The 20,462-nt window shown below is 37.4% G+C and overlaps 3 pseudogenes; all 3 read right to left on the bottom strand.

Annotated features, from left to right (window-relative positions):
- Positions 1-15,645, bottom strand: part of LOC129434479 (uncharacterized) — a 56,619-nt pseudogene extending 40,974 nt beyond the window's left edge.
- Positions 59-3,344, bottom strand: LOC141364405 (L-fucose kinase-like; annotated as a pseudogene).
- Positions 5,348-6,453, bottom strand: LOC141364404 (L-fucose kinase-like; annotated as a pseudogene).
- Positions 15,646-20,462: the final 4,817 nt, after the last annotated feature.

Raw genomic sequence — 20,462 nt, 5'->3', positions numbered from 1 at the left:
ATTTTGTATTTTATATGCAACTCTGGAGGGAATACATTAGGACATTACCCAGCTAGTTTCCACAAAACTTATTTTACTGACCGATTCCAGAACCATGTGGTAGTGTAGACCAGCTGCGCAGTTCCAATCCTCCACCCCAGCGCTTCAACAGCTGATCTTTCAGTGAGAGAGGAGACGATAAACACACCAGATCACTGCATACACAAACTGCTTTCAGCAGAGCACCTAAACACAAAAACAAGTTTATTGAACATCAGAAATACTATATACTGTAAATGTATTAATTGTATGCCTAAAGAACCAAGATGACACATACATGAACAAGATACAATAATTGTATGCATTACAAAATGCAGTTGCATGTGTTATGATGACAAATGGTCAATAAATCAAATGCACTGTGGCTATACAATAAGTGATACCTGGTGCATGTGGTTGGCAATAATCCTCCAGGTCTGTAAGATCCTCACAGATTGTTTCTGTTGAAATACTGCAGTCGGGTTCTCCGCTGGTGCTGACCAACAGCAGATGAGGTTCAGGAATTCGTCGAACTTTGGCACCAATCGGCCGTTTGCCATCCACCTTAATGGCCACATTAACCACCACTCCACCATGTTCAAACGCAATAGGAGGAGTGTCACTTCAACCACCTGGTAAAATATTCAAACACATTTACACCCCAGAGTACCCCAGGTTTTGTAAACAGAGTTATAAACAAGTAGCTCTCTAAAACTGATATTTCCCCTTGTAATAAAACACACCAATGTGTCATTACATTATGACCACCTGCCTAATATCCTGTCTTATTGTTTGGTTGCCAAGTGTACTTATTGCTTAGTTGATATAGCTTGAATGTGTATATACAGTAAGTCACTTAAAAGTGTCTGCCAAATACAGAAAAAGGTACAAATGTGAATCATAATTTTGCAAAGCTGTGACAACCAAGCTTACTGTTTCAATGAGAAACACACCAACACAGGAAAGAAAGAATGTCTGATTTAATGTTTCCTGGTATGAACTTGAAATTCAGCATGTTTGTTTCTCTCACCTGACAGATCCAGTCGAGCAGGACACTCCACTTCCTGCCATTCACCCATGGGTGGCATCACACCTTGGCCAATGAACACAAACTTGCGCACTGACATCACCGCCTTCCGCAGAAGTATCTGCCCCGCCCCCTCATAATGCCTCGCAGCTCGTACCAAAAAATCTGGCCTTTACACAGCAACAAAAATCACTTCAAAAATCACAACAATTACAGCAAAACTATTTCATTCTCAATCTTTAATCTTTCGGTTCTGACCTGCTGAGCCAACACTTTCTTTGCTCAGCCAATTCCTGAACACCTGCAGGTATAGACGGTGGGCCGAGGCTCCGTATCTGCTTTACTTTTCGAAATGGATGATCCCCATGGAGGGAGAACCTGAATTTGTAAAGTTTGGACGGTTGTTTTATTCTCAACGATATGAAAAGTGTTGCCACTCGCATTTATTGCACATTTTCCCCCGAAATGATAAAATGCCCCCGTAAATATGCAGGCAAACGCTTTTGCCTACTATATCAGTCGAACCAATAGAGCGGCAAGATACTGACATAGGATTATTATTAACCAATCAGACGTGGGTTAGTAGAACAGCTGTTACGGATTCATAAACGAGCTGCAACGGAATTGACCATCGCCAAGGACACTCTTTGTGTGATTGTAAGTATTCATTTGATTTAATTGCTATCTATTTAAAATGTTTGTTGTGTACATTGGTTTGTTCAAACGTATGTATGCGTCTCGTTAGTGTTGTTTTCCGTAGTCGTAGACTAACGTTAACCGTTCAGTACAACAACGATGTTCCGTGCAGATTCACTTTTACCGCCGATCGATCATACACAAAACATGTAAGTTATATGTGTCGTCTTCATTTCTCTTACATCTCCGTTTAAGAGAGACACACCACAGCCGGTTGTTCTAGTAATATTTCATAAAGTTTGCGCCCACTGCGCTTGAAAATGACCGGTGGGCAAGCCACACTTCGACAGCTGCTTGGGTGTAGACAACTAGAGCAGCGAAAATGTACATTACGATATATTTTATGCTTTTCACAGTATTATAGTTTTTATAAGCTGCAATGTTTCTTCCACAGTTTTTTTGAAAAGTAAATTTAGCTTTGACAGTCAAAGTTCACGTTGTTAACAGCCTCTCGTCAATGACTGTTTTGCAGAAGTGCTTGTACCCATTTAGTTAATGTTCTCGTGTTTTTGTGTGGTGAGGTTCCGGGTATAATCTCGATAGCATCCTTACGAAAATTAACCATGGTTTTATTGTGGTAAAAGTGTAGTAACCAAGGTATTTTGTTGTATTGATAACTATCAGCAAAACTATGGTTTTACTACACTAACCACGATTTAACTATGGTTTTTGAAAACCATAGTTGTCAAAACAATAGTTATTTTGTGGTTACCATGGTTTTACTACAGTAACCATTTTTTAACTGTAGAAAAACAATGGTTAATTTTTGTAAGGGCAGGTGAAGTGATACCTTGTTTTTATACTGTTAATTTTATTTGAACCCCTTTACTGCTGTTTTTCTGAACCGTATACTTCTTATGTTTGCAGATAATGCAAGGTGTGGGGCCTGCTTGGATGTGTAAAGACCATGGGCTTAAGACCTTAGACCCTGTGTTTTTACTGGCGCTGCCTCTCCATCCTCTGCCTCTACCACTAAAAAAGTGCTGAACAATATGTTTAGGTTCTGCACATCACTGATTGAAGAAAAATGATTTGTAAAGCCCTTTTCACACAGATATTCCGTAAGATACACGGCACAAGCATCCTGGAATTTTACGGGACCGCTTGATATTTTATTCATTCACACTGCCAAGTTAACCCGGCATATGTGATGGTCCCGGAAAGACACGTCACCTGTTGAAAGTCCTGCCCTCTCTTCTAAGCAGCGTCTGAAGTTTGCATATTATTTATTATTTCTCTCTCCAGAAACAACTCGCGTGCATTTTTGTTTATGATAAGACTACAAAGGAGCGCGTGAACGCACAGTTCTATTCTGGTGAATGATCTCAGCTTCTGAGTGGATATTTGACGAGCTCCCTGATTTCTGCTTTGATACAGTTTTCAGACATTTCTCATCGTGATTGTTTATATGCATTTAAAACCTGCATTTTGAGGAGCTGAACGATATTATCTTGTTGGGTTGACGTGCGGGTATTTTCGTTAATTATAGCTCAAATGAGCACGTGACGCGATATTCTTTTATGCTGCTGAATGATCTCCGTTTCAACGCAGTAAGTAAGGAGCTAACTTACTTGATATCTGCTTGAGTCCAGTTTGCTGCCATTTCTCATCGTGAATGTTGTAAATCCCTCATTTTAAAGAGTTGAACCAACTTCATGTTGCCATGACACACGCGTCCTCACTACGGCACGTGCGTCATTTTTTATGCGTCTCATTTATCATTTCCTGATAACTGCTTCAATCTAGTTTGCAACATTTCTCGTGGTGAATGTTTATATGCATGTTATCTCTCGTTGTAAGGAGCTGAACCATAACTTGTGTTGTAATGATGACGCACGCGTCCTTACTTCGACACGCCCATTACGGCATTCTTGCGGCTTCTTGTTCACACAGAGGGTTACCCGTGTATCTTACTAGGTCCTCTTTCCGGCAACGATCCCAGAAGATTAACGGAACCAGTTTTTGTTCACACAGACGCTTGTCTGGCAATTTTACGGGTATTTTCTGGAACCAGAGGTCTGTGTGAATGGGGTTTAACTTTCATCAGGGAAAAACACATGCTACATATATTGGTTCCACCTGTTCCCTTAACATGGGTAATAAACCAATTTCACATCGTTTAGGGGTCTTATTTATAAAACTGTGCGTAGGATCCTTACTAAAAGTCTACGTACACACAAAAGCCAAAAATGGCATACACCAAAAAAATATTAATACTTATAAAACAAAGCACTGTTCCCTTTATAAATCACAGATCACCTGCAAGTGTTCATACATGAATCATTCTCAGGTCCCACCCTGCAAGCCCATCTCCCATTATTTTTTTTATTTTTTTATAGATCACAACCTTTGTGTGGGAACTGCCGTACGCACAAAACGGGGCTGGAAATGTGCGTACACCAGTTCCCAAGTTTGTGATCTATTAAAAAAAAACTTAATGGGAGATGGGCTTGCAGGCTGGGACTTGGGGATGGTTCGTGTGTGGGCACTTGCGGGTGATCTGTGATTTGTAGAGGGAACAGTGCTTTGTTTTGTCTTAGTATTTTTTGGCGTATGCCATTTTTGGCTTTTGTGCGTACGTAGACTTTTAGTAAGGATTTATAAATGAGACCCCAGGTGTCTGGTCTTGTTGATAATAACGATGCCATAATTGAAAAGGTAAATTTTGTAGGTTGTTTTTATTATATTACTGTTAATACACTGCATCTACATTTGTACTACTCTTATACTTTTACTACACTGCACATGTGTATGTATATACACTGTATATGTTGCCATCCCCCAGCGATTTTCTATGTAACTGTTATAATAATCTTAAACCATTTGTCTTTGATGCAATTTTGCTCTGCTATTTAAAGGCTACTGCTAAAACATTGCATATTTAATTTATACTACTGTAAACATGCTACTTACTTCACTGCATGTCTATACAATATACTACCAACCTTCCTTTGCAGTTTCTTCAATAAAAACTTCCTCTCTTCTCCTTTGTTCGCTTTTTATCTTTGTGATATTTGTAAAATAGCTGTAGCACTGCCTGTGGTAGCTAGTGTTAGCTAGTGTGACTAACTTGTTTTTCGGTTCCTGGCTTTGTAACTTATATGCCTGTATTCTTGTATAATGCTTTCTCTGCATTCAAGGTCTTTCCACAGAAACACTGATTACATCAATTTCTGCCAACTTGTGCCTGTGAAGGGAATGGTGGGTCCACTACCCTCAGATACATGCATGCAGCACTTCATTTTTTGACATTTCTTTCCAGTAAACATGATAAAGCAGGGAAAATAATTGTCTGTCTTGCTTTATGACGTTGTGTTTTTTCAAGCGATACCAGATATCAGAACGGTGTATTTATTAAAGATTACAGGACATGACAAAGATGGTTACATAAAATAAAAACAGTAAGAATGGGCAACGTTACCTCTACATTCACATTTTGTGTCAAACTGAATATTAAAACTGCATTAGTGGCTAAAATTAGTTAACAAGTTCAATCTTTCATGCGAAACTCGCCAGTGTGTTGACACGCGTCATCACTTTCCCCCGCACGCTATTGGATGAAGGCAACAAATACGTCATGAACTTCGGACCCCAAACGTAGCTGCTTGCTCTATTCGCCAGGAAAATAACCTGAAGAAAGTTACCGATATTATAGTAATGTGCAAGGTATGTAAGTGGCAACAATTTTTATTTGCTTTGTTGAAAAGCGTAGCGGTTACATAAAAAAAACTGGGTTATCCATCACCAGAGATCGTCTGATAACACGAAATCTCCCCTCTGCCCACCGTCTAGTAAGTTTGCATCTTCTAGAAGCTTAAAGGCAGATGACCATAAAGGGTTCGCAGCCGGGCCGCTGCGCAAACCCCCTTTACCCTCTCCTGCCAGACACCCCAGAACGTCTGCAATGCAGGCGAGACAACGTGCAGCTATGCCCAGATCACCACTGCTGCCTGCAGCCACTGAAAAAACAAAGCATATAAAGACTATGTCATCAGAAGTCAACACACTGTAAATATGAATCATGAACCCTTCCTCTAACCTGAGTCCAGTGTGTGCAGTAGCTCCTCGTGCTAGCCGGCCAGAGCTGCTGCTCTGAAGAACGGCAGTAAACTGAGATCAGTGTGACCCTGTAAAGTGTCCACAGCTCTCCTTCGACCCACATTGAAGAACAGCTCTTCTCTCCAGCTTAACTCCACCTGCTGGTCAGTGAGGATCAGGATATCTCTGAGCGAGAGTCTCCAGGCTTCTCTCCAGGTTTTTAGCTGCCCAGGACCTCCCAACAGCCAACTGAGACCCTCCAGTCCGACGGGTCCTGAATGAGGCATAAACACTGGGAACAATCGGGCGTCCAGCAGACAGCAGGACTTTGTCTTTTCAGGTCCCCACAGATCCAGAGGCCTCAAACACACACACACATTTTGTATACACTTTATGATGTGTACATCCATGGCCGGACCTCATGAGCAAATCAGACCACACTTTGTAAGACCTTAGTAGAAAGATACAAATTCAGACTTTGATTCTTACTGTATTCCAGTTCGACTGTAAAACTCACTCCATTTGTGATTGAGGATTAAAGCAGTGACATCATCAGTTTCAGCCTGTGTGGATATAAATCAGGATCAGTTTTCATTAACCCCCAATTTTTTTCATAACAAGCACATCATCTGCTATAGAGGAACTGTCTCTAGACTCACCCTGTAAACTGTCATGAGCTCCAAAAACTGTGTACACGTTTAACTTTAACTCTCCAAGCATCACTCTGATGTCACTAGACAGAGGTAGACGCAGGATGCAGGGTGATGATAGCAGATTCAGACCTTTTTTCTTTGATCTTATTATGCTCGTTTCATCACAGCACATTAATACAATTTGTACAGAATGACTGTGATTTTAAACCCTCCAATACACAACGACAAGACGGAGGTTTTATGTTTGAAAAATTTAAATTATTTTGGTCAAAGCTGTGAATGATAAGCACATGGCAGAATGTTGCTATGGTGTCAATCATCACATTTTCGGGAGTGAGTCTTGTTCCGTACAGACATGAAACGAAAATTTAGGGATTCACTCCCGCATTTGAATGTGGTTGTCACTCCCGAAAGTATGTTGGTATATTTTTGTTCTTTTGTATATTGATTCTTACACACGTAAGGATTTGCACAGCTGCAATATTTTGTTAATTGACATAGTATGTCAAGCTTTCAAAGAAGGGGGATGTAATATTTAAGTTGTTGAAAATAGTTTTGTAATTCTTATGGGTTTTGCATATGGGCACTAGGGGGCAGTGGGTGAATAAGATGTGATGCAGTGGGTTGGTCTCTTCACACACTGAGCAGATGTCTTCAAGTCAAACTCGTCTCTGTTCAGGATGATGTTTCCTGATGAACTCTTACCAGCAAATTTATATCCCATTAACACAATCCTCAGATCTGAGAGCTTCTGAGTGTCATCTGTAACAAATACACAAAACAATATTATTTTAAATTATACTGTACTAAAAAGAAACATATAAATACAACACAAACGTAGGTTTAAAATAACTCATTTAACATTTTCAGAGGATTTTCATCTTATAAGTTGCATCAAGGAGCCATTTGGATGATTGTCAAAATGTCTTCAATCATCACAAAATAAATCCAACAGTTGTATTTATTATTTAATGTCAATTTGTATTTAAAGTCTCTGCAGACAGATCTACTGTACCTCTGAATATATATTTGATAGAACAGACAAAAGGATTATGGTACCATTAATGCAAATGAATGGAGAGGTATGATTCTTGATGCAGATTGGTCAATAATTGTGATTTATCATCTTTATAGCACATTTGTTTAAGTAAATTTTTCAGAAATTAATACACATTCCATTGTTAAATCCCCAAAATGTACCTAAAATAAAATTACACTGACAGCTGTCTTATTTATTTATTACAAATTAAATAACTATAATATAAAAAGTGACTATATTTTCTGACATTATACTTTGTCTTTATGTGATTAATTACTAAAAACATAAACCACAAAAATGTAAAACCATATAGAGTTGGTAAACGATGGTCAGATGTTGTTGTGGCACTAATACAAAACAAACAAAAAATGAAAAGTGAGGAAAATCATGCAGTTACTGTAGAGGTTCATCTCACTTTAGTTAAACATTTCAACATGTTTCCAGTAGATCGCATTTCAGACAATTTTAGGGATTCTTGAGTTTGGACCACCATCATATAGGACATAGATAATGGGTGGATTCTGAATAAATGACTTTAAATAATAATGTTTCTATACTTTAAACAAAATATATACAATTAAAACAATTAAATGTATTATATTGTCTATGACCTGTACAAGAGATTTTCTATTTTCACATTTAAACATTGAAAATCATGAGATTATTTAAGATTTTTGTATTTTTCTGCGGCTGGTAATGCAAAATGTTTTCAGTCTATTTATCACAAACACTTCTACAAACAACAGCTGATGAAAAGATTTTTTGTTTTTGTTGTGACTTATTACATTTCTTTATTGTTAATCATGTTTGCAGAAGTTATTTATGGAAACTTTTACATTTATGAATTTACTACTAAAGATACTCAGTGTTTATATCATCACTGTGATGTTTACTCACTCATCTTTGATCTGATCATCTCTCTCTGTTTCTTCATCCTCTTCATTCGTTCTTCTGCTCTCTCTTCCTCTGCTTTCCTTCTCTCTTCCGTCTCCTCTAATATATTTTGTCCATTTCAAAACAGCAGCTGTTGTTTTCTGTCACTGTCTCCTCTATCTTCTCCAGCAGATCTTTGATCTGAGTCTCATCATGTCACGTTCGGTTTAACACCGGATTGTGGAAACAAAAGAAGAACCCAAATGCAAAGGATCTATGAAAATATAACTATGATTTAATAGAACAGAACAAAACAAACCCACGTGGGGGTAAAACAGAATATGCAATAGTAACACTGTGATGGAACACAGAAACAGAATACGGAGTACATAGACACTGATATACAACAACGCACGCACACCACACAGAGAACACGAGGGCATTATATAGACAGCACATCAATGGGGAACAGGTGAACATCATTAATCACGTAAGACACGAGTACATAAGGGAGTAAGGTAAAAGTGACAAGACACTGGGAACACGTGTTACACATACATGATGTGAAACAACACGTATTCCCACATAAACACAATGCTGCCATAGTCTTGCCCTCTAACATACCACCTGGATAATAACCAGGGTCAGGCAAGACTATGACAGCCACAAAACACTGGGAACACGTGTCACACAGATATAATGTGAAACACACGTGTTCCCACGTACACACAATGCTGCCCTGACCTTGCCCTCTAACATAGACCTGAACTTATACTAAGGTCTGGCAAGATCATGACAGCAACAAGACACCGGGAACATGTGGAAGCCACACACACAATGTGATTCCACATGCCCCCACACAGAACATAATACTGTCACGGTCCTGTCAGATGCACTCAGACCTACATCTAGCACAGATGTCTGACAAGACCGTGACACATCACTTCTGTTGTTATTGTTGAGAAGATGATATCTGTTCCCACATTTCTCCACCAGCCACTGGAGATCCTCACCTTCACTCTCAATGTGTTTCTCTATAGATGTGTCTCCTAGAAAGTCTCCACATGTGAAGAGCACTATAGTGTGACTCCAGACTCTCTCACCCAGAAGATCAACATAACCTTCAAATACTTTTCTCTCAACATCTTTAAATCTCTTGTCCACACGTATAACCAGAAGAACAATGTGAGGTCCTGGAGGACACAGAGACACACTGAGTAAAATCTCTTCTTTCAGTAACTCAGTGCTCAGCTCTACAGGTGTTCCCCACCATCCAGGAGCTTCAATCACAGTGATGTGTCTGTCTGCTACTTCTCTCTGTTTCTTCACACACTGAGCAGATGTCTTCAAGTCAAACTCCTCTCTGTTCAGGATGATGTTTCCTGATGAACTCTTACCAGCAACTTTATATCCCATTAACACAATCCTCAGAACTGAAAGCTTCTGAGTTTCACCTGTAATAAATACACAAAACACACTTATTCAAAATTATACTGTACTGAATAGAAATACATTAATTACAGAGGATTTCTATCTTATAAGTTGCATTAAGGAGCCATTTGGATGAGTTTCAAAAATGTCTTCAATCACCACAAAGAAATCCAGCAGTTGTATTTGATATTTACTGTAATGTCAATTTATATTTAAACTCTCTGCAGACACATCTACTGTACGTCTGAATATTAGTTTGATAGAACAGAAAAAAGGGTTCTGAAACTATTAAGGCAATTAATGGAAATTCTTGATGCAGAATTGTCAATAACAACTTTAATAAGCAAATAAGCAAATTTGTTTTAGTGAATTTCTCTGAGATTAATACACATCCTATTGTTAAATCCCATTGTACCTGAAAGAAGATTACACTGACAGCTGTGTCTTATCATTTATTTACTATAAATCTAATAACTATAATAAAAAAAATGTTACTAGATTTTCTGACATTATACTTTGTCTTTATGTGATTATTTACTAAAAATATAAACACAAAAATATAAAAACATGAAGAATTGGTGAACCATGTGTTGTTGTGGCACTAGTACAAAACAAACAAAAAACTAGTACAAAAAAAAACAGAAAAGTAAAAAAATATGCAGTTACTATAGCTCATCTAACTGTTGTTAAACATTTCAACACAATATTACAAAATTTTTCCAGTAGATCGTATTTCAGACGATTTTAGGGATTCTTGAGTTGGACCACCATCATATAGGACATTGATAATGGGTGGATTCTGAATAAATGACTTTAAATAATAATGTCTATACTTAAAACTAAAATTATACAATTAAAACAATTAAAAGTATTATTACAGGTCAGGAAACAGATAGATCGGCCTACCCGTCCATCTGTTAGTAGCTCTGACATGTCAAGATCACATATATCCCAGAACTTAGAGTCTATCTTACCAGAGTATCAACACATTCCAACTGTGTGCGTTCCTCGAACAAACGAATACAGAGCACTGTTTACCTCGTCTCGTACAAATCTTACTAACATAAAATTAGAAAACAATACGTTTACAGATGAACCTCGAATGTTAAAATTCGGCCTTCTTAACATTAGATCGCTTACCAATAAAGAACCTATTGTCAATGAAATAATTACTGACCAAAACTTAGATGCACTCTCTTTAACAGAAACCTGGCTTAAAGCAGACGATTACATTAGTTTAAACGAATCCACCCCACAAGACTACTATTATAAACATGAACCGCGTTTAAAGGGGAGAGGGGGTGGTGTAGCTACAATATACAAAAATGTTTTTAAAGTAAACCATAAATTCAAACTAAAATTTAATTCATTTGAAATAATGCTATTAAATATGGAAATAACTGATCGTAACCATAAACAGCTCTCTTTTGTCCTTGCTACAATCTATAGACCTCCGGGCCATCATGTAGATTTTCTTAAAGAAATATCAAATTTCCTGTCTGACCTCGTAGTCACTGTAGATAAAGCTCTTATCGTTGGTGACTTTAATATACATGTTGATAACCCAACAGATACATTAGGATTAGCATTTATGGATATTCTAAATTCTCTCAATATAAGACAAAACGTGACAGGGCCCACGCATACTCATAGGCACACATTAGACTTAATTCTGTCACTCGGGCTCAATATTAATGAAATCGAGATATTACCTCAGAGCGATGCAGTTTCAGACCATTGCCTTGTCTCATACACGGTACTTCTAGATATGATCACTCGATCCACAATACGCTACCGACTAGCCAGAACAATAATTTCCACCACTAAAGATAACTTTATTAGCACTCTTCCAGACCTGTCCCAAATGAAACATGTAGCAGATAACCCTGAAGATCTAGATATTGTAATAGAAAACCTGAACAGTATTTGTTCTAACACATTGGATGCCGTAGCTCCAATTCGAAAAAAGAGAATCAAAGAAAAAACGCCAGCTCCATGGTATGATCATCACACAGCAGCACTCAAAAAGGCAACTAGGAAAATGGAAAGAAATTATAGAAGCACAAAGTTAGAGGTATGGCGTGCAGCATGGAAAGAGAGTGTTAAACACTACAGACAGGCTATAAAAATCGCCAGATCTACGTATCTCAGCAATCTTATTAAAGAAAATCATAATAACCCTCGCTTCCTCTTTAGCACAGTTGCGAAACTGACTAGAAATAAAGAACAAACAGAACCCACTAATAAACTCCCACACAATAGTAACGACTTCATGAACTTCTTTACTAAGAAAATTATGATTATTAGGGAAAACATTGTAGGTACCCAAGCAGCCACCACTCTACCCAGTAATACATTTAATGCTTGCCTACCATACGAACATCTTGAGTCATTTAAACCTACTACAATAGATGAGCTATCTAAATTAGTAGCATCATCCAAATCATCGTCCTGTATATTGGACCCTGTTCCCACAAAATTACTCAAAGAGGTATTCCCTATAGTGTCTAACCCAGTACTAAATGTCTTTAACTCATCATTAGAATTAGGCTACGTTCCTACAGCTTTCAAACTAGCAGTTATTAGACCGCTCATTAAAAAACCAAACCTTGACCAGGGAGATCTAAATAACTTTAGACCAATCTCAAATCTCCCTTTTCTTTCCAAAATATTAGAAAAGGTAGTGGCAAGCCAGCTACGCACATTCTTAGCAAATAATAGTACGTATGAAAAGTTCCAATCAGGATTCAGGCCCCACCATAGCACAGAGACAGCGCTGCTTAGAGTTACAAATGACCTTCTCCTAACATCCGACCGTGGTGAAATATCACTCCTTATATTATTAGACCTTAGTGCAGCCTTTGACACAATAGATCACACAATCTTACTTAATAGGCTAGAAAACTATGTTGGCATCAGTGGTCAGGCGCTAGCTTGGTTCAGATCGTATCTAACCAATCGCTATCACTTTGTTTATGTAAATGAGGAGGAGTCACATCACTCCCTGGTTAAATACGGCGTACCGCAGGGATCAGTTTTAGGTCCTATCCTGTTCTCGTTATATATGTTACCTCTGGGAGATATTATCAGAAATCATAACATACAGTTTCACTGCTATGCAGATGACACACAGCTTTACATCTCCTCGCATCCTAGCGAAACACAAAATTTTTCTAAGCTATCAGACTGCATCAGCGATATAAGTGACTGGATGTCACATAATTTTCTTATGCTAAACTCCAATAAGACAGAGATACTTGTTATCGAACCGAATCGCTACAAATATAATATGACAGATTACAAGTTGCCCATAAATGGCTGCACTGTGGTGCCAACCTCCACGGTTAAGAATTTAGGTGTGATGTTCGACAGCAGTTTATCCTTCGACAGCCATATCTCCAATGTCTGCCGCACAGCATTCTTCCACCTTAGAAATATCTCAAAAATACGCCATATGTTGTCTGCATCAGATGCAGAGAAGCTTATCCACGCTTTTATGACCTCTAGAATAGACTATTGTAACTCGTTACTCGGAGGATGCCATGCAAAACAGGTCAAGCTTCAGCTAGTTCAAAACGCTTCTGCAAGAGTTCTTACTCGAACTAAGAAGTATGACCGCATAAGCCCAATTCTGGCATCTTTACACTGGCTACCAGTTAAATATCGTATACAATTTAAAATATTACTAATCACCTACAAAGCCTTAAATGGCCTAGCACCCTCATATCTTAGAGAATTATTATCAGAATACAATCCATCACGTGCATTGCGGTCACAAAATTCTGGCCTCTTAATTATCCCTAAAATATCAAAAGTGTCTAAAGGTGGCAGATCCTTTTCCTACTTAGCCCCTAAGCTATGGAATGATTTACCAACCGACGTCCGAAAATCAGAGACAGTAGATAACTTTAAATCTAGACTTAAAACTTTTCTCTTTAACAAGGCTTTCAAATAGTTGTTTTAACAATGGTACTTATCTTCTAATAGCTAGCTTGTACAACCTTATAAATAAATAAATTAATGAATAAATTAAAACCTTTTTTTTCGTCAACACTTCAAAGCATGGTAAATCTCATTAATACTCTTTAGTAATATGCTGAAACTTTGAATTGGTTTTCGACTGAGTCTTAACTGCCAAATATGGCCGGCTTGCAATTTTGGCCTTTTCCCATGACCTTAAAATAGTATGTCATACAGAACCGTTTGCCACTGTACGTTAGCATTAACGACGGCAGTGGGGCCTCTGGCCTTAGTCAAACGAGTTCTGTTTCCGTTTCTAAAATCATTAACTATATGTAATACACTTAACCAGCAATAGTTAGCCTGTCCGGAACCGAGCTGACTAAAACCACATTACTGTGTGACACTTGTTTTCTATGTGAACGGCCCCTACGCTAATAAGATTTTGTGTCTCTCTCCCTGTCTCGTCCTTGATCCCGAGGACGAGACAAACAGATCCAGTTCCGGTACATGTGAAAGTCGGCACACAACTGATCTACTAGCTGTTCTTCAACGTGATGTCCAGCTGATGCCTGACCAAAGACCACCGGCAGAACCCGCTTAATCTCCGCTCAATCTCCTTCCGTTTCAATGTGTATATATATATATATACCTCCCAAGGGTTTTTTCCTCCTATGACTTTTTTTACTTCCCCGGCTAAAATTCCGGGGTTTTTTTCTCCTAGGGGGTTTTTCAACCCGGGGAGGCAGCCTTTTTGGGCTTTACTTCTATACGTTACATTAGTAATACGTTTGTTTATAATGTTGATTTATAGCCGTAGCAAATTTAACTGCTTGTGCTATCGTTTATTATGTTGTGCTATCTGTCGATTTTCTGTGCTTTCACTGCATCTATTATGTAAAGCTGCTTTGATACAATTACCAAATTGTGAAAAGCGCTATATAAATAAAATTGAATTGAATTGAATTGAATATTGTCTATGACATGTACAAGAGATTTTCTATCTAGTTGAAGAAAGATTTTTTTCTTTTCTGTGGCTGGTAGCGCAAAAAGTTTTCAGTCTATTTATTACAAACACCTCTACAAAAAGAAACTGATGAAAAGAGTTTTTTTGTGACTTATTTAATTTCTTTATTGTTAATCATGTTTGCAGCAGTTTTTATCATGTGTATTTTTTACATTTTCATGAATTCATTACTGCAGATATTCAGTGTTTATATCATGACTGTGATGTTTACTCACTCATCTGTGATCTGATCATCTCTCTCTGTTTCTTCATCCTCTTCATTCGTTCTTCTGCTCTCTCTTCCTCTGCTCTCCTTCTGTCTTCCATCTCCTGTAAAATCTTTCTGTCCATTTCAAAATGGCAGCCGTTGTTTTCTGTCACTGTCTCCTCTATCTTCTCCAGCAGATCTTTGATCTGAGTCTCATCACTTCTGTTGTTATTGTTGAGAAGATGATATCTGTTCCCACATTTCTCCACCAGCCACTGGAGATCCTCACCTTCACTCTCAATGTGTTTCTCTATAGTTGTCTCTTCTAGAAGATCTCCATGAGTGAAGAGCACTATAGTGTGACTCCAGACTCTCTCACCCAGAAGATCAACATAACCCTGTAATACTTTTCTCTCAACATCTTTAAATCTAGTGGCAGCACGTATAACCAGAAGAACAATGTGAGGTCCTGGAGGACACAGAGACACACTGAGTAAAATCTCTTGCTTCAGTAACTCTGATGTCTCCTTTACAGGTAAATTTTTCCACCATCCAGGAGCTTCAATCACAGTGATGTGTCTGTCTGCTACTTCTCTCTGTCTCTTCACACACTGAGCAGATCTCTTCAAGTCAAACTCCTCTCTGTTCAGGATGATGTTTCCTGAAAGAACTCTTACCAGCATATTTATATCCCATTAACACAATCCTCATATCTGAGAGTTTCTGGGTGTCACCTGTTACAAATACACAAAACAATCTTATTTAAAATTATTTTGTACGAAGATAATCACATTACAGTATCTGTGATACAGTTGAAAAGTATAAACATGTAACTATTAAACATCTTATTGCTGATTGGTTAATATAGGCTACATGATTTATTTACAGTAAAGCACAGATGACCTTGAGTGTCATGTGTTGAGAAGAAATTATTGTGTTTGGAGCGCAGTAAACAAGCTCTGTATACACCTATTCAGGCCAGCTGACAGTCTTGCCTGGGCCCGGGACAAGATAATCTTAGAGGGCCCCCCACCCCTTACTTTTTACTGGTAACAAGACATTTGGCATTATCAGATTCAGGACCCACGAATATTGCATATTATACATTGTATAAAACATTTAGTTAAAGGTGCAGTGTGTAATTTTTAGAAGGATCTCTTGACAGAAATGCAAAATAATATACAAAACTATATTATCAGGGTTGTATAAAGACCTTTTTATAATGAACCGTTATGTTTATATTACATTAGAATGAGAAGTTTTTATCTACATACACAGAGGGTCCCCTTACGTGGAGGTCGCCATTTTGTTTCGCCATGTTTCTACAGAAACCTTTAACGGACAAACTTTTTTTACTAAGTTGTCTCTGACGATGACATGTTTTACCGGTGGTGGCTACTGTAGCTTCTCTATGCGTTTCAAAAGCGAGGGGTGAGTGGATTGAGCCGTTGGTTGCACTAGATGCTTCTAAAATTTACACACTGCACCTTTAAATGTAGTACACTGAAAAAAAATATTCATTGAATTTAATCAATTTTTTAAGATAAGCGGTTGCAATCAATTTATTTAAGCTACATTTAAACAAAAAAGATAAGTAAAGTAAAATAAAATATAAAACTTTTGTTTAAATGTAGCTTAAATAAATTGATTGCAACAACTTACCTTAAAAAACTGATTAAATTCAATGAATATTTTTTTCAGTGTACTAACACTGTATACTGACACAAAATATCATAATCACGTATGAATTATGAACAGACTGGAAATATCAGTAAAACAACTTCAGCTAATATTATGCCGTGTTTGGACTAAAAATTGAATAAATGAAGAGTTTGGTTCCAAAACGCAATAAATCCATTTTGACAAATTTCGGTAAAAACGTGTTTTCTATACCAAGAAAGTGACAAGATGAAAACCACTATTTTCTGTTACAAACTTTCACATAGCATCTTTAGGTTATAAAAACATAAAAAATTCAAATCCATAACTTGATTTTCAAAGATTTATTATAAAAACGAATTCTTTTTTCCACAAAATGCAATAAATCCATGACAGTTTTTTATTTCAAATTGCTATAAATCTATTAAATCAATGTATAAATGTGCATTCATCTTTACCATTTTATATTTATTTAGTTGACTAGTGGTATACAATGATTAAAAAATAAACATTAATGGCATTAACCAAAACACTTACTTTGTTATATTAAGAACACAATGTTTTAGCATGAGAAGATGCTGTCTGGAGAACAAGCAACCGATCGCCTCTGATTTCTTTCCCGTCACAGAAAACCATCACAGGTTTGGCAATGCTATTAAAGTATTATTTTGTTTTGTTTGTTGATCACGAAGTACAAAGTAGATGAGGAAAATTAGGATTCCGTGTACTCAGCGCGCTGCCATGTTTGTTTACATTGCGTGAATGGTCCGCTGTAATATCAGAAATGGATTTATTGCGTTCTGTAAAAAAGGAGGAGTGGCGTTTGTCGCATTTTGGGAAAAAAGGGAGAAAAGATGACAGAATATCACGGCGGGTATTGAATTTTGCGTAAAATTAATTATTTACTTTTAACTACTGACCTGATATAATACTGATTTTGGCAGTAACTCATTTTTTTCAAAAATGGCGTTTATCGCGTTTTGGAACCAAACTCTTCAAATATTACTCCTCTCTTTAGAAATTTGAAGTAAACATATAAACTCAATCAAAATTTCTCCACACATGCACGCCTTTGAACCAAAAGCACAGAGGGATATTATTTTGTAAAGAGTTTTCATGATGAGCATGCATTGCATTTTTCTCAATGAATGCGACTGAGGGTAGAGCCCTGCATTTCAGCCCAAGCCCGACCCGACATTTTTACACCCCTCAGGTCGGGTTTCGGCCAATTTTAACCTCACAGCTGATACGCGGGCGGACCTCGAGCTTATTTAGGCTTCTCCGTCTTTTTATATTTTTCAATTTAATTAAAATAACATTTTGACAGACGATGATTGTAAAACAAACGTAGTTTTAACCTATAGCACGAGTCCGCTATAAGCACAGCCAGCCACACATTTACAATGCAGCTGTTGCGTATTTAACAGCAGTACCGCAGCGCACCGGGAAAAAATATTAATGGAGGACTAAAACCTTGGATACTGCGCATAATCTATGCAAACAGCATCCAATACATAATCTATATATGCATAGCGAAGTTGTAAGCAGGTTGCATGTTTATTCGGTTTCATGTTTATTTCGTTTCGTTTTGTAGCTATAGCCCTTTTCATTTTTATATTTCTGCCCCTGTTGCAGCTGCGAGCAGCAGAGCAACCTGCCTCCGCTTTTAAAAAATAGTGTGTGTAGATAATAAACGTTTAAACTAACACTGTGATATGCTGAAAATATATATTTTATGTAGTTGTTATTATAGACAAGTGAAGTGTTGATTTGAGAGTTCAATTCATCAAACATGTCGTCAACTTGCTGTCGGCTTCTAACCGCTTGTTGGAACAAACAAAAATACTCTAAAATGTAAATAAAAAAAGAAATATAACTATTTTGCCATTTCAAACAAATCTGAACTGCTTTAATTGCTGCAAGAGTTATTTTTTGCTTTTTCTGCGGATTTCTTTAGCAAAATGCGGAATTTTGCAGAATATGTAAACATGTTTTAAGCACATTAAGCACATTTGAGAGAATGTGCGCTGTGAATATTACAAAACAATAAAATATTTTATAATTACATTTTATTAAAGGATTACCCTGAATTAAACTGGACCAACATGAACCAACAGATAATGAACAATGTGCTGTCACGACCATAGAGATTTATATAAAATACATAAATTACTGTCTACAGTGTAACAGTAAAAAGAAAAGGCTTCTCATTATGAATGTAGCCTATATCAAGATAATTTCATCTGTTTAACAATTTATATTTATCTTGTAAACGGATTTGAAATAATAAATAATTGTCGCGTCACTTAGCAATAGAGATATTATCTCATTATCTTCTCCGCGGTAAGTTTTATTTCAAATTCAAGTTTTACACATTAAATATTAAATAGTTTGTGCTTTCTCTCATAAAAACCTCACAGCAAACAGCACATACTTCTAAACATACGCGATGCAGTGACTTTATCTGCGGTCACAGATTAGGGGAGAATTAGGAATTCTATTTTCCTCTATTTTCCTCTATAAGGCCTATATTTTCTTCTTTTATTTTCTGAGCACCGGACTTGTGCTGAGTCTGACCGGACATTTTGAGCGTACTAAACTTCAAATCAAATGAATCAAATATTTTCTTTATTTTAACAATTATTCCATAGGTTCCAGTTCTGGGCCCCCCTCTGGGCCCACCCCCACCCTGGGCCCGGGACAACAGACCCGTTTGTCCCCCCCTGTCGGCGGGCGTGCACCTATTAATACATGTACAATAAAATTCTGGAGCAATGTACAAATCTATACATAAGTTTTATACACTAGAGGCACTGTACATGACTGTACAATAGGGATGCATCGATATATATCGGCTGATGATGCTTGCTATGCTTTCAGAATGAAATACGGTGAAATGCCGCTACATCCAAAAGCCAGAGGGCGCTCTCGTGCAAAAACTCATTACATTACATTACACATGCAGCTTTGCTTTTTGCTTTTATACTTCGTTACTGTATTTAAGTACATTTCCATGTATTTGTACTTTGATTAAGTAGAATCTAAAGTGCATACTTTTGACATTTACTTAGTTACATTTTGCAACAAATTGTCTGTACTTTTACTTTACTACATTTCTACAACACCATCATTCCTTTACGTACCTTTCTCAACTATTTTTCTGTTCAATCTGGACTAGCAGAACTGGCATTATGATCCACCGGAAGTGGACGTGCACAAACATCGCTGAAAGCTACTATGTATCAGCGTGAAAATCCCCTATTCAGAATAGTCATCACCACGTATTATTGGTGTAAGTCGGCATTTATCAGTGCACCCCTACTGAACAATATAGAATTTTCACATGATATATTCACAAGAAAATATACAGTATACACACAGTATACAGTACCCAACGTACAACACAATATAATACGTAGTATACATTGTAGAGTGCAACATTCATAGATGTAAACATCAGTGTTGGGGAAAGTTACTTTTTAAAAGTAATGCATTACAATATTAAGTTTTTTCCAAAAAAGTGTCTGATGAAGAGCCTGCGTGCTCGAAACATAACCTTGATGCCATGCACTAGTTTTAAATAATAAATATTTTTGATAGTTTTTGAGCTTTGGTGTTGCCGACTTTGCAGTGATACACTATTAAGTTTTTTTTGTCCAGCACCCAAATTTAGATTGATGTGCGTGCTTTAGCCTATAACCCCCCCCCCCCCCCCCAAAAAAACTAATTGCATTACTTAGTTACTTTTCAGGGAAAGTAATGCTTACGTTCCTTTTGCATTACTTTTTCTTTCTTGGCTGAGGCATGAACTCTTATAGGCCTTGCAACTGTTTTTCATGAAGTTCTGCATTCAG

Source organism: Misgurnus anguillicaudatus, chromosome 6 (genome assembly GCF_027580225.2).
Source record: "Misgurnus anguillicaudatus chromosome 6, ASM2758022v2, whole genome shotgun sequence".
Lineage (NCBI taxonomy): Eukaryota > Metazoa > Chordata > Actinopteri > Cypriniformes > Cobitidae > Misgurnus > Misgurnus anguillicaudatus.
Note: the sequence above shows the minus strand (reverse complement) of the source record. Positions and strands in the feature narration are given on the sequence as shown.